Consider the following 15,396-nt stretch of genomic DNA (forward strand, 5'->3'; position numbering starts at 1 on the left):
ATCCAATTAAGGAGGCCATTTAGTCAGCAGCAGCAGAAGTCCTGTGCCTGGACGCTCCAACAGGGGCCAGACACAAGCAGAAGCAGAAGCAGCAGAAGCAGCAGCAGCACCACCTTTTGTTTTTTGGCTGCAGCAGCAGCAAGGCCCACAGGGCTGGCTAGCTGGCTAGCCAGCAAGCAGGTAGCAATGAAAGTAGGAATCTTTCTTTTTAACCCTGTAAGGGGGTGGTGCACTGTACCCGAAGATACTGCCATATCGGGTCAATGCATAGGGCGACGGAAGCAAGCTTCGAAATCGGCCCCCGTTCTCAAAAATCCATTTAATATATGGTCCCCAGATAGGGGACGTATCAGATATTAAACTGATAAGAACAGATACTACACTTGATCTTAGCCAAAAGGCCGAGAAGCGATAACCGTGAAAGGGGCGGGCCCAACAAGGTCCCCTTCATGGGCACTATCACTGCTTGCTGTCAGGGAGGCTGCCAGACAATTTTCCATGCACACTCTGGGCTGGGGGGCAGTCAACCACCAGTACACACAGCAGAACCTAAACCCATACCATTATTGCTAAGCAGCAAGACAGGGGCCCATTGCACTCCCACGGGGCCTTTTTAAATGCAATCCATAACCCGGATTTGCCAGGAACCCTTCTTACTCCTCCTACTTGCATGTGACACTGGGCTTAGGATCTGCATAGGAAACACACACACAAGCACACACCTACCTTTGTTGCCTGCAGATGCCTCCTTGGCTGTCCCCAAACGGTATCAAACCAACACCCACGGGAAGCTGTAAGCATAGAGGACATGCCTGCACCCCATTGGACTTACCTGTGTGGGTTAAATCCGGGTTATTTGACAACCTATGGCGGTGATGGTTCTGCTCAGGCAGAGCAGTGCTGATGCTCCTCATAAAGCTGTCGCTGCTGTGAAGGTTCTAGGTGACATCACAAATCCCTATGGTTACATACACAACAAAGCTGGGTTGTTGTTGTTTACACTCTGCAAGGCCTGTGGAAGTGAGTGACATCATAGCACTGTAGTTCTGAGGGTTCAAGATGGATGCAACAATCTCCTGTTGCTTCTATGAAGGCCGTAATAGACGACATCACCAAACAGCTCCATAGTCACATACACAGCAAAGGAGAGATGTTGTTTACACCTAGTGATGTCAGTGGTATTGAGTGACATCACAGCACAGTGCTAAGGCTCCTGGGCCTGGACACAGCAGCGGCTGCAATATCTCAACGGAGAATACGTTTATATCTATGTGTGTGTGTGCGCATATATATATATATATATATATATATATATATATATTTCTCCGCCGAAATCACTTTTAAACCCATTTCCACCTTTTTTTCCCTTCTCTTCCTCTTACTTTTTTTTCACGTTTTTTTACGTTTTTCTCCTTTTCGCCTCTTTTCTGGGCGTATTATTCTTCTTTTTCTTCTTTTTTTTCGTCTAATGCATACCCCATCAGTGCAGCAATGCTTATTCAATACCGCCAGCAGATGGAGACACTGGGGGATAATTTTCTAAGGATTTATACTGATTTTTCCTGTCTGAATTTGTCGCACAGAAAGTTGCAGGCCAAATATGTGTGACATTTCTGCGACTTTAGCTTCTAGAGCATTTTTACAACATTATACATAGGTGCTGAATACATAAAAAGCGACTGTTCAGCGACAGACAAGTCGCATCGGCTGAAAGTAGGCCAGAATGTCAGTCCATGTTGGAGCAGGTTTAGATACAGTCTAAAGCATAGATCTCAAAGTCTGTGCACAGAATTTAGCAAGGGCCTCGCACCTTCTGATGCATCAGGTAGGTGCACAATAGCATAGCCTAACCCTCTGTACTTTGGTCTATATTGATGCGGGACATAGACAGCCAGCTGATGACCAATCCATTAGTGCAATGGATGGCTGGAAGCATTTGTCTTTGCCTTTGCAATACCACAGAAGCAATGCATGGTCAATGTACAGCAATGACACACCTGTGTGAACAGCCAGGAGACCCCCCCCCCATGTTATGTTACATAGTTACATAGTTAGTACGGTCGAAAAAAGACATATGTCCATCAAGTTCAACCAGGGAATTAAGGGGTAGGGGTGTGGCGCGATATTGGGGAAGGGATGAGATTTTATATTTCTTCATAAGCATTAATCTTATTTTGTCAATTAGGAACATTCAGCACCCACCCGCTATCAAGGCAGCTGCCTATCATGTCATGCCCTACCTGCACAGGTGTGCTGGCTACTCAAATGATCCAATTAAGGAGGCCATTTAGTCAGCAGCAGCAGAAGTCCTGTGCCTGGACGCTCCAACAGGGGCCAGACACAAGCAGAAGCAGAAGCAGCAGAAGCAGCAGCAGCACCACCTTTTGTTTTTTGGCTGCAGCAGCAGCAAGGCCCACAGGGCTGGCTAGCTGGCTAGCCAGCAAGCAGGTAGCAATGAAAGTAGGAATCTTTCTTTTTAACCCTGTAAGGGGGTGGTGCACTGTACCCGAAGATACTGCCATATCGGGTCAATGCATAGGGCGACGGAAGCAAGCTTCGAAATCGGCCCCCGTTCTCAAAAATCCATTTAATATATGGTCCCCAGATAGGGGACGTATCAGATATTAAACTGATAAGAACAGATACTACACTTGATCTTAGCCAAAAGGCCGAGAAGCGATAACCGTGAAAGGGGCGGGCCCAACAAGGTCCCCTTCATGGGCACTATCACTGCTTGCTGTCAGGGAGGCTGCCAGACAATTTTCCATGCACACTCTGGGCTGGGGGGCAGTCAACCACCAGTACACACAGCAGAACCTAAACCCATACCATTATTGCTAAGCAGCAAGACAGGGGCCCATTGCACTCCCACGGGGCCTTTTTAAATGCAATCCATAACCCGGATTTGCCAGGAACCCTTCTTACTCCTCCTACTTGCATGTGACACTGGGCTTAGGATCTGCATAGGAAACACACACACAAGCACACACCTACCTTTGTTGCCTGCAGATGCCTCCTTGGCTGTCCCCAAACGGTATCAAACCAACACCCACGGGAAGCTGTAAGCATAGAGGACATGCCTGCACCCCATTGGACTTACCTGTGTGGGTTAAATCCGGGTTATTTGACAACCTATGGCGGTGATGGTTCTGCTCAGGCAGAGCAGTGCTGATGCTCCTCATAAAGCTGTCGCTGCTGTGAAGGTTCTAGGTGACATCACAAATCCCTATGGTTACATACACAACAAAGCTGGGTTGTTGTTGTTTACACTCTGCAAGGCCTGTGGAAGTGAGTGACATCATAGCACTGTAGTTCTGAGGGTTCAAGATGGATGCAACAATCTCCTGTTGCTTCTATGAAGGCCGTAATAGACGACATCACCAAACAGCTCCATAGTCACATACACAGCAAAGGAGAGATGTTGTTTACACCTAGTGATGTCAGTGGTATTGAGTGACATCACAGCACAGTGCTAAGGCTCCTGGGCCTGGACACAGCAGCGGCTGCAATATCTCAACGGAGAATACGTTTATATCTATGTGTGTGTGTGCGCATATATATATATATATATATATATATATATATATATATTTCTCCGCCGAAATCACTTTTAAACCCATTTCCACCTTTTTTTCCCTTCTCTTCCTCTTACTTTTTTTTCACGTTTTTTTACGTTTTTCTCCTTTTCGCCTCTTTTCTGGGCGTATTATTCTTCTTTTTCTTCTTTTTTTTCGTCTAATGCATACCCCATCAGTGCAGCAATGCTTATTCAATACCGCCAGCAGATGGAGACACTGGGGGATAATTTTCTAAGGATTTATACTGATTTTTCCTGTCTGAATTTGTCGCACAGAAAGTTGCAGGCCAAATATGTGTGACATTTCTGCGACTTTAGCTTCTAGAGCATTTTTACAACATTATACATAGGTGCTGAATACATAAAAAGCGACTGTTCAGCGACAGACAAGTCGCATCGGCTGAAAGTAGGCCAGAATGTCAGTCCATGTTGGAGCAGGTTTAGATACAGTCTAAAGCATAGATCTCAAAGTCTGTGCACAGAATTTAGCAAGGGCCTCGCACCTTCTGATGCATCAGGTAGGTGCACAATAGCATAGCCTAACCCTCTGTACTTTGGTCTATATTGATGCGGGACATAGACAGACAGCTGATGACCAATCCATTAGTGCAATGGATGGCTGGAAGCATTTGTCTTTGCCTTTGCAATACCACAGAAGCAATGCATGGTCAATGTACAGCAATGACACACCTGTGTGAACAGCCAGGAGACCCCCCCCCCATGTTATGTTACATAGTTACATAGTTAGTACGGTCGAAAAAAGACATATGTCCATCAAGTTCAACCAGGGAATTAAGGGGTAGGGGTGTGGCGCGATATTGGGGAAGGGATGAGATTTTATATTTCTTCATAAGCATTAATCTTATTTTGTCAATTAGGAACATTCAGCACCCACCCGCTATCAAGGCAGCTGCCTATCATGTCATGCCCTACCTGCACAGGTGTGCTGGCTACTCAAATGATCCAATTAAGGAGGCCATTTAGTCAGCAGCAGCAGAAGTCCTGTGCCTGGACGCTCCAACAGGGGCCAGACACAAGCAGAAGCAGAAGCAGCAGAAGCAGCAGCAGCACCACCTTTTGTTTTTTGGCTGCAGCAGCAGCAAGGCCCACAGGGCTGGCTAGCTGGCTAGCCAGCAAGCAGGTAGCAATGAAAGTAGGAATCTTTCTTTTTAACCCTGTAAGGGGGTGGTGCACTGTACCCGAAGATACTGCCATATCGGGTCAATGCATAGGGCGACGGAAGCAAGCTTCGAAATCGGCCCCCGTTCTCAAAAATCCATTTAATATATGGTCCCCAGATAGGGGACGTATCAGATATTAAACTGATAAGAACAGATACTACACTTGATCTTAGCCAAAAGGCCGAGAAGCGATAACCGTGAAAGGGGCGGGCCCAACAAGGTCCCCTTCATGGGCACTATCACTGCTTGCTGTCAGGGAGGCTGCCAGACAATTTTCCATGCACACTCTGGGCTGGGGGGCAGTCAACCACCAGTACACACAGCAGAACCTAAACCCATACCATTATTGCTAAGCAGCAAGACAGGGGCCCATTGCACTCCCACGGGGCCTTTTTAAATGCAATCCATAACCCGGATTTGCCAGGAACCCTTCTTACTCCTCCTACTTGCATGTGACACTGGGCTTAGGATCTGCATAGGAAACACACACACAAGCACACACCTACCTTTGTTGCCTGCAGATGCCTCCTTGGCTGTCCCCAAACGGTATCAAACCAACACCCACGGGAAGCTGTAAGCATAGAGGACATGCCTGCACCCCATTGGACTTACCTGTGTGGGTTAAATCCGGGTTATTTGACAACCTATGGCGGTGATGGTTCTGCTCAGGCAGAGCAGTGCTGATGCTCCTCATAAAGCTGTCGCTGCTGTGAAGGTTCTAGGTGACATCACAAATCCCTATGGTTACATACACAACAAAGCTGGGTTGTTGTTGTTTACACTCTGCAAGGCCTGTGGAAGTGAGTGACATCATAGCACTGTAGTTCTGAGGGTTCAAGATGGATGCAACAATCTCCTGTTGCTTCTATGAAGGCCGTAATAGACGACATCACCAAACAGCTCCATAGTCACATACACAGCAAAGGAGAGATGTTGTTTACACCTAGTGATGTCAGTGGTATTGAGTGACATCACAGCACAGTGCTAAGGCTCCTGGGCCTGGACACAGCAGCGGCTGCAATATCTCAACGGAGAATACGTTTATATCTATGTGTGTGTGTGCGCATATATATATATATATATATATATATATATTTCTCCGCCGAAATCACTTTTAAACCCATTTCCACCTTTTTTTCCCTTCTCTTCCTCTTACTTTTTTTTCACGTTTTTTTACGTTTTTCTCCTTTTCGCCTCTTTTCTGGGCGTATTATTCTTCTTTTTCTTCTTTTTTTTCGTCTAATGCATACCCCATCAGTGCAGCAATGCTTATTCAATACCGCCAGCAGATGGAGACACTGGGGGATAATTTTCTAAGGATTTATACTGATTTTTCCTGTCTGAATTTGTCGCACAGAAAGTTGCAGGCCAAATATGTGTGACATTTCTGCGACTTTAGCTTCTAGAGCATTTTTACAACATTATACATAGGTGCTGAATACATAAAAAGCGACTGTTCAGCGACAGACAAGTCGCATCGGCTGAAAGTAGGCCAGAATGTCAGTCCATGTTGGAGCAGGTTTAGATACAGTCTAAAGCATAGATCTCAAAGTCTGTGCACAGAATTTAGCAAGGGCCTCGCACCTTCTGATGCATCAGGTAGGTGCACAATAGCATAGCCTAACCCTCTGTACTTTGGTCTATATTGATGCGGGACATAGACAGCCAGCTGATGACCAATCCATTAGTGCAATGGATGGCTGGAAGCATTTGTCTTTGCCTTTGCAATACCACAGAAGCAATGCATGGTCAATGTACAGCAATGACACACCTGTGTGAACAGCCAGGAGACCCCCCCCCCCATGTTATGTTACATAGTTACATAGTTAGTACGGTCGAAAAAAGACATATGTCCATCAAGTTCAACCAGGGAATTAAGGGGTAGGGGTGTGGCGCGATATTGGGGAAGGGATGAGATTTTATATTTCTTCATAAGCATTAATCTTATTTTGTCAATTAGGAACATTCAGCACCCACCCGCTATCAAGGCAGCTGCCTATCATGTCATGCCCTACCTGCACAGGTGTGCTGGCTACTCAAATGATCCAATTAAGGAGGCCATTTAGTCAGCAGCAGCAGAAGTCCTGTGCCTGGACGCTCCAACAGGGGCCAGACACAAGCAGAAGCAGAAGCAGCAGAAGCAGCAGCAGCACCACCTTTTGTTTTTTGGCTGCAGCAGCAGCAAGGCCCACAGGGCTGGCTAGCTGGCTAGCCAGCAAGCAGGTAGCAATGAAAGTAGGAATCTTTCTTTTTAACCCTGTAAGGGGGTGGTGCACTGTACCCGAAGATACTGCCATATCGGGTCAATGCATAGGGCGACGGAAGCAAGCTTCGAAATCGGCCCCCGTTCTCAAAAATCCATTTAATATATGGTCCCCAGATAGGGGACGTATCAGATATTAAACTGATAAGAACAGATACTACACTTGATCTTAGCCAAAAGGCCGAGAAGCGATAACCGTGAAAGGGGCGGGCCCAACAAGGTCCCCTTCATGGGCACTATCACTGCTTGCTGTCAGGGAGGCTGCCAGACAATTTTCCATGCACACTCTGGGCTGGGGGGCAGTCAACCACCAGTACACACAGCAGAACCTAAACCCATACCATTATTGCTAAGCAGCAAGACAGGGGCCCATTGCACTCCCACGGGGCCTTTTTAAATGCAATCCATAACCCGGATTTGCCAGGAACCCTTCTTACTCCTCCTACTTGCATGTGACACTGGGCTTAGGATCTGCATAGGAAACACACACACAAGCACACACCTACCTTTGTTGCCTGCAGATGCCTCCTTGGCTGTCCCCAAACGGTATCAAACCAACACCCACGGGAAGCTGTAAGCATAGAGGACATGCCTGCACCCCATTGGACTTACCTGTGTGGGTTAAATCCGGGTTATTTGACAACCTATGGCGGTGATGGTTCTGCTCAGGCAGAGCAGTGCTGATGCTCCTCATAAAGCTGTCGCTGCTGTGAAGGTTCTAGGTGACATCACAAATCCCTATGGTTACATACACAACAAAGCTGGGTTGTTGTTGTTTACACTCTGCAAGGCCTGTGGAAGTGAGTGACATCATAGCACTGTAGTTCTGAGGGTTCAAGATGGATGCAACAATCTCCTGTTGCTTCTATGAAGGCCGTAATAGACGACATCACCAAACAGCTCCATAGTCACATACACAGCAAAGGAGAGATGTTGTTTACACCTAGTGATGTCAGTGGTATTGAGTGACATCACAGCACAGTGCTAAGGCTCCTGGGCCTGGACACAGCAGCGGCTGCAATATCTCAACGGAGAATACGTTTATATCTATGTGTGTGTGTGCGCATATATATATATATATATATATATATATATATATATATATATATTTCTCCGCCGAAATCACTTTTAAACCCATTTCCACCTTTTTTTCCCTTCTCTTCCCCTTACTTTTTTTTCACGTTTTTTTACGTTTTTCTCCTTTTCGCCTCTTTTCTGGGCGTATTATTCTTCTTTTTCTTCTTTTTTTTCGTCTAATGCATACCCCATCAGTGCAGCAATGCTTATTCAATACCGCCAGCAGATGGAGACACTGGGGGATAATTTTCTAAGGATTTATACTGATTTTTCCTGTCTGAATTTGTCGCACAGAAAGTTGCAGGCCAAATATGTGTGACATTTCTGCGACTTTAGCTTCTAGAGCATTTTTACAACATTATACATAGGTGCTGAATACATAAAAAGCGACTGTTCAGCGACAGACAAGTCGCATCGGCTGAAAGTAGGCCAGAATGTCAGTCCATGTTGGAGCAGGTTTAGATACAGTCTAAAGCATAGATCTCAAAGTCTGTGCACAGAATTTAGCAAGGGCCTCGCACCTTCTGATGCATCAGGTAGGTGCACAATAGCATAGCCTAACCCTCTGTACTTTGGTCTATATTGATGCGGGACATAGACAGCCAGCTGATGACCAATCCATTAGTGCAATGGATGGCTGGAAGCATTTGTCTTTGCCTTTGCAATACCACAGAAGCAATGCATGGTCAATGTACAGCAATGACACACCTGTGTGAACAGCCAGGAGACCCCCCCCCCCCATGTTATGTTACATAGTTACATAGTTAGTACGGTCGAAAAAAGACATATGTCCATCAAGTTCAACCAGGGAATTAAGGGGTAGGGGTGTGGCGCGATATTGGGGAAGGGATGAGATTTTATATTTCTTCATAAGCATTAATCTTATTTTGTCAATTAGGAACATTCAGCACCCACCCGCTATCAAGGCAGCTGCCTATCATGTCATGCCCTACCTGCACAGGTGTGCTGGCTACTCAAATGATCCAATTAAGGAGGCCATTTAGTCAGCAGCAGCAGAAGTCCTGTGCCTGGACGCTCCAACAGGGGCCAGACACAAGCAGAAGCAGAAGCAGCAGAAGCAGCAGCAGCACCACCTTTTGTTTTTTGGCTGCAGCAGCAGCAAGGCCCACAGGGCTGGCTAGCCAGCAAGCAGGTAGCAATGAAAGTAGGAATCTTTCTTTTTAACCCTGTAAGGGGGTGGTGCACTGTACCCGAAGATACTGCCATATCGGGTCAATGCATAGGGCGACGGAAGCAAGCTTCGAAATCGGCCCCCGTTCTCAAAAATCCATTTAATATATGGTCCCCAGATAGGGGACGTATCAGATATTAAACTGATAAGAACAGATACTACACTTGATCTTAGCCAAAAGGCCGAGAAGCGATAACCGTGAAAGGGGCGGGCCCAACAAGGTCCCCTTCATGGGCACTATCACTGCTTGCTGTCAGGGAGGCTGCCAGACAATTTTCCATGCACACTCTGGGCTGGGGGGCAGTCAACCACCAGTACACACAGCAGAACCTAAACCCATACCATTATTGCTAAGCAGCAAGACAGGGGCCCATTGCACTCCCACGGGGCCTTTTTAAATGCAATCCATAACCCGGATTTGCCAGGAACCCTTCTTACTCCTCCTACTTGCATGTGACACTGGGCTTAGGATCTGCATAGGAAACACACACACAAGCACACACCTACCTTTGTTGCCTGCAGATGCCTCCTTGGCTGTCCCCAAACGGTATCAAACCAACACCCACGGGAAGCTGTAAGCATAGAGGACATGCCTGCACCCCATTGGACTTACCTGTGTGGGTTAAATCCGGGTTATTTGACAACCTATGGCGGTGATGGTTCTGCTCAGGCAGAGCAGTGCTGATGCTCCTCATAAAGCTGTCGCTGCTGTGAAGGTTCTAGGTGACATCACAAATCCCTATGGTTACATACACAACAAAGCTGGGTTGTTGTTGTTTACACTCTGCAAGGCCTGTGGAAGTGAGTGACATCATAGCACTGTAGTTCTGAGGGTTCAAGATGGATGCAACAATCTCCTGTTGCTTCTATGAAGGCCGTAATAGACGACATCACCAAACAGCTCCATAGTCACATACACAGCAAAGGAGAGATGTTGTTTACACCTAGTGATGTCAGTGGTATTGAGTGACATCACAGCACAGTGCTAAGGCTCCTGGGCCTGGACACAGCAGCGGCTGCAATATCTCAACGGAGAATACGTTTATATCTATGTGTGTGTGTGCGCATATATATATATATATATATATATATATATATATATATATATATATTTCTCCGCCGAAATCACTTTTAAACCCATTTCCACCTTTTTTTCCCTTCTCTTCCTCTTACTTTTTTTTCACGTTTTTTTACGTTTTTCTCCTTTTCGCCTCTTTTCTGGGCGTATTATTCTTCTTTTTCTTCTTTTTTTTCGTCTAATGCATACCCCATCAGTGCAGCAATGCTTATTCAATACCGCCAGCAGATGGAGACACTGGGGGATAATTTTCTAAGGATTTATACTGATTTTTCCTGTCTGAATTTGTCGCACAGAAAGTTGCAGGCCAAATATGTGTGACATTTCTGCGACTTTAGCTTCTAGAGCATTTTTACAACATTATACATAGGTGCTGAATACATAAAAAGCGACTGTTCAGCGACAGACAAGTCGCATCGGCTGAAAGTAGGCCAGAATGTCAGTCCATGTTGGAGCAGGTTTAGATACAGTCTAAAGCATAGATCTCAAAGTCTGTGCACAGAATTTAGCAAGGGCCTCGCACCTTCTGATGCATCAGGTAGGTGCACAATAGCATAGCCTAACCCTCTGTACTTTGGTCTATATTGATGCGGGACATAGACAGCCAGCTGATGACCAATCCATTAGTGCAATGGATGGCTGGAAGCATTTGTCTTTGCCTTTGCAATACCACAGAAGCAATGCATGGTCAATGTACAGCAATGACACACCTGTGTGAACAGCCAGGAGACCCCCCCCCCCATGTTATGTTACATAGTTACATAGTTAGTACGGTCGAAAAAAGACATATGTCCATCAAGTTCAACCAGGGAATTAAGGGGTAGGGGTGTGGCGCGATATTGGGGAAGGGATGAGATTTTATATTTCTTCATAAGCATTAATCTTATTTTGTCAATTAGGAACATTCAGCACCCACCCGCTATCAAGGCAGCTGCCTATCATGTCATGCCCTACCTGCACAGGTGTGCTGGCTACTCAAATGATCCAATTAAGGAGGCCATTTAGTCAGCAGCAGCAGAAGTCCTGTGCCTGGACGCTCCAACAGGGGCCAGACACAAGCAGAAGCAGAAGCAGCAGAAGCAGCAGCAGCACCACCTTTTGTTTTTTGGCTGCAGCAGCAGCAAGGCCCACAGGGCTGGCTAGCTGGCTAGCCAGCAAGCAGGTAGCAATGAAAGTAGGAATCTTTCTTTTTAACCCTGTAAGGGGGTGGTGCACTGTACCCGAAGATACTGCCATATCGGGTCAATGCATAGGGCGACGGAAGCAAGCTTCGAAATCGGCCCCCGTTCTCAAAAATCCATTTAATATATGGTCCCCAGATAGGGGACGTATCAGATATTAAACTGATAAGAACAGATACTACACTTGATCTTAGCCAAAAGGCCGAGAAGCGATAACCGTGAAAGGGGCGGGCCCAACAAGGTCCCCTTCATGGGCACTATCACTGCTTGCTGTCAGGGAGGCTGCCAGACAATTTTCCATGCACACTCTGGGCTGGGGGGCAGTCAACCACCAGTACACACAGCAGAACCTAAACCCATACCATTATTGCTAAGCAGCAAGACAGGGGCCCATTGCACTCCCACGGGGCCTTTTTAAATGCAATCCATAACCCGGATTTGCCAGGAACCCTTCTTACTCCTCCTACTTGCATGTGACACTGGGCTTAGGATCTGCATAGGAAACACACACACAAGCACACACCTACCTTTGTTGCCTGCAGATGCCTCCTTGGCTGTCCCCAAACGGTATCAAACCAACACCCACGGGAAGCTGTAAGCATAGAGGACATGCCTGCACCCCATTGGACTTACCTGTGTGGGTTAAATCCGGGTTATTTGACAACCTATGGCGGTGATGGTTCTGCTCAGGCAGAGCAGTGCTGATGCTCCTCATAAAGCTGTCGCTGCTGTGAAGGTTCTAGGTGACATCACAAATCCCTATGGTTACATACACAACAAAGCTGGGTTGTTGTTGTTTACACTCTGCAAGGCCTGTGGAAGTGAGTGACATCATAGCACTGTAGTTCTGAGGGTTCAAGATGGATGCAACAATCTCCTGTTGCTTCTATGAAGGCCGTAATAGACGACATCACCAAACAGCTCCATAGTCACATACACAGCAAAGGAGAGATGTTGTTTACACCTAGTGATGTCAGTGGTATTGAGTGACATCACAGCACAGTGCTAAGGCTCCTGGGCCTGGACACAGCAGCGGCTGCAATATCTCAACGGAGAATACGTTTATATCTATGTGTGTGTGTGCGCATATATATATATATATATATATATATATATATATATATATATATTTCTCCGCCGAAATCACTTTTAAACCCATTTCCACCTTTTTTTCCCTTCTCTTCCTCTTACTTTTTTTTCACGTTTTTTTACGTTTTTCTCCTTTTCGCCTCTTTTCTGGGCGTATTATTCTTCTTTTTCTTCTTTTTTTTCGTCTAATGCATACCCCATCAGTGCAGCAATGCTTATTCAATACCGCCAGCAGATGGAGACACTGGGGGATAATTTTCTAAGGATTTATACTGATTTTTCCTGTCTGAATTTGTCGCACAGAAAGTTGCAGGCCAAATATGTGTGACATTTCTGCGACTTTAGCTTCTAGAGCATTTTTACAACATTATACATAGGTGCTGAATACATAAAAAGCGACTGTTCAGCGACAGACAAGTCGCATCGGCTGAAAGTAGGCCAGAATGTCAGTCCATGTTGGAGCAGGTTTAGATACAGTCTAAAGCATAGATCTCAAAGTCTGTGCACAGAATTTAGCAAGGGCCTCGCACCTTCTGATGCATCAGGTAGGTGCACAATAGCATAGCCTAACCCTCTGTACTTTGGTCTATATTGATGCGGGACATAGACAGCCAGCTGATGACCAATCCATTAGTGCAATGGATGGCTGGAAGCATTTGTCTTTGCCTTTGCAATACCACAGAAGCAATGCATGGTCAATGTACAGCAATGACACACCTGTGTGAACAGCCAGGAGACCCCCCCCCCCATGTTATGTTACATAGTTACATAGTTAGTACGGTCGAAAAAAGACATATGTCCATCAAGTTCAACCAGGGAATTAAGGGGTAGGGGTGTGGCGCGATATTGGGGAAGGGATGAGATTTTATATTTCTTCATAAGCATTAATCTTATTTTGTCAATTAGGAACATTCAGCACCCACCCGCTATCAAGGCAGCTGCCTATCATGTCATGCCCTACCTGCACAGGTGTGCTGGCTACTCAAATGATCCAATTAAGGAGGCCATTTAGTCAGCAGCAGCAGAAGTCCTGTGCCTGGACGCTCCAACAGGGGCCAGACACAAGCAGAAGCAGAAGCAGCAGAAGCAGCAGCAGCACCACCTTTTGTTTTTTGGCTGCAGCAGCAGCAAGGCCCACAGGGCTGGCTAGCTGGCTAGCCAGCAAGCAGGTAGCAATGAAAGTAGGAATCTTTCTTTTTAACCCTGTAAGGGGGTGGTGCACTGTACCCGAAGATACTGCCATATCGGGTCAATGCATAGGGCGACGGAAGCAAGCTTCGAAATCGGCCCCCGTTCTCAAAAATCCATTTAATATATGGTCCCCAGATAGGGGACGTATCAGATATTAAACTGATAAGAACAGATACTACACTTGATCTTAGCCAAAAGGCCGAGAAGCGATAACCGTGAAAGGGGCGGGCCCAACAAGGTCCCCTTCATGGGCACTATCACTGCTTGCTGTCAGGGAGGCTGCCAGACAATTTTCCATGCACACTCTGGGCTGGGGGGCAGTCAACCACCAGTACACACAGCAGAACCTAAACCCATACCATTATTGCTAAGCAGCAAGACAGGGGCCCATTGCACTCCCACGGGGCCTTTTTAAATGCAATCCATAACCCGGATTTGCCAGGAACCCTTCTTACTCCTCCTACTTGCATGTGACACTGGGCTTAGGATCTGCATAGGAAACACACACACAAGCACACACCTACCTTTGTTGCCTGCAGATGCCTCCTTGGCTGTCCCCAAACGGTATCAAACCAACACCCACGGGAAGCTGTAAGCATAGAGGACATGCCTGCACCCCATTGGACTTACCTGTGTGGGTTAAATCCGGGTTATTTGACAACCTATGGCGGTGATGGTTCTGCTCAGGCAGAGCAGTGCTGATGCTCCTCATAAAGCTGTCGCTGCTGTGAAGGTTCTAGGTGACATCACAAATCCCTATGGTTACATACACAACAAAGCTGGGTTGTTGTTGTTTACACTCTGCAAGGCCTGTGGAAGTGAGTGACATCATAGCACTGTAGTTCTGAGGGTTCAAGATGGATGCAACAATCTCCTGTTGCTTCTATGAAGGCCGTAATAGACGACATCACCAAACAGCTCCATAGTCACATACACAGCAAAGGAGAGATGTTGTTTACACCTAGTGATGTCAGTGGTATTGAGTGACATCACAGCACAGTGCTAAGGCTCCTGGGCCTGGACACAGCAGCGGCTGCAATATCTCAACGGAGAATACGTTTATATCTATGTGTGTGTGTGCGCATATATATATATATATATATATATATATATATATATATATATATATATTTCTCCGCCGAAATCACTTTTAAACCCATTTCCACCTTTTTTTCCCTTCTCTTCCTCTTACTTTTTTTTCACGTTTTTTTACGTTTTTCTCCTTTTCGCCTCTTTTCTGGGCGTATTATTCTTCTTTTTCTTCTTTTTTTTTCGTCTAATGCATACCCCATCAGTGCAGCAATGCTTATTCAATACCGCCAGCAGATGGAGACACTGGGGGATAATTTTCTAAGGATTTATACTGATTTTTCCTGTCTGAATTTGTCGCACAGAAAGTTGCAGGCCAAATATGTGTGACATTTCTGCGACTTTAGCTTCTAGAGCATTTTTACAACATTATACATAGGTGCTGAATACATAAAAAGCGACTGTTCAGCGACAGACAAGTCGCATCGGCTGAAAGTAGGCCAGAATGTCAGTCCATGTTGGAGCAGGTTTAGATACA

At 46.1% G+C, this 15,396-nt stretch overlaps 7 non-coding genes across 7 annotated transcripts; all 7 read right to left on the minus strand.

Annotated features, from left to right (window-relative positions):
- Positions 1-222: 222 nt before the first annotated feature.
- On the minus strand, positions 223-413 carry LOC130335951 (U2 spliceosomal RNA). Its single transcript, XR_008877465.1, has one exon. It is a non-coding gene; the product is annotated as a U2 spliceosomal RNA (small nuclear RNA).
- A 2,077-nt stretch (positions 414-2,490) lies between these two features.
- Positions 2,491-2,681, minus strand: LOC130335952 (U2 spliceosomal RNA). Its single transcript, XR_008877466.1, has one exon. It is a non-coding gene; the product is annotated as a U2 spliceosomal RNA (small nuclear RNA).
- A 2,079-nt stretch (positions 2,682-4,760) lies between these two features.
- On the minus strand, positions 4,761-4,951 carry LOC130335953 (U2 spliceosomal RNA). Its single transcript, XR_008877467.1, has one exon. It is a non-coding gene; the product is annotated as a U2 spliceosomal RNA (small nuclear RNA).
- Positions 4,952-7,023: 2,072 nt separating this feature from the next.
- Positions 7,024-7,214, minus strand: LOC130335954 (U2 spliceosomal RNA). Its single transcript, XR_008877468.1, has one exon. It is a non-coding gene; the product is annotated as a U2 spliceosomal RNA (small nuclear RNA).
- A 2,079-nt stretch (positions 7,215-9,293) lies between these two features.
- On the minus strand, positions 9,294-9,484 carry LOC130335955 (U2 spliceosomal RNA). The gene has a single exon (XR_008877469.1). It is a non-coding gene; the product is annotated as a U2 spliceosomal RNA (small nuclear RNA).
- A 2,088-nt stretch (positions 9,485-11,572) lies between these two features.
- LOC130335956 (U2 spliceosomal RNA) lies at positions 11,573-11,763 on the minus strand. The gene has a single exon (XR_008877470.1). It is a non-coding gene; the product is annotated as a U2 spliceosomal RNA (small nuclear RNA).
- Positions 11,764-13,849: 2,086 nt separating this feature from the next.
- On the minus strand, positions 13,850-14,040 carry LOC130335958 (U2 spliceosomal RNA). Its single transcript, XR_008877472.1, has one exon. It is a non-coding gene; the product is annotated as a U2 spliceosomal RNA (small nuclear RNA).
- Positions 14,041-15,396: the final 1,356 nt, after the last annotated feature.

This window comes from Hyla sarda, unplaced genomic scaffold, assembly GCF_029499605.1.
Source record: "Hyla sarda isolate aHylSar1 unplaced genomic scaffold, aHylSar1.hap1 scaffold_465, whole genome shotgun sequence".
NCBI lineage: Eukaryota > Metazoa > Chordata > Amphibia > Anura > Hylidae > Hyla > Hyla sarda.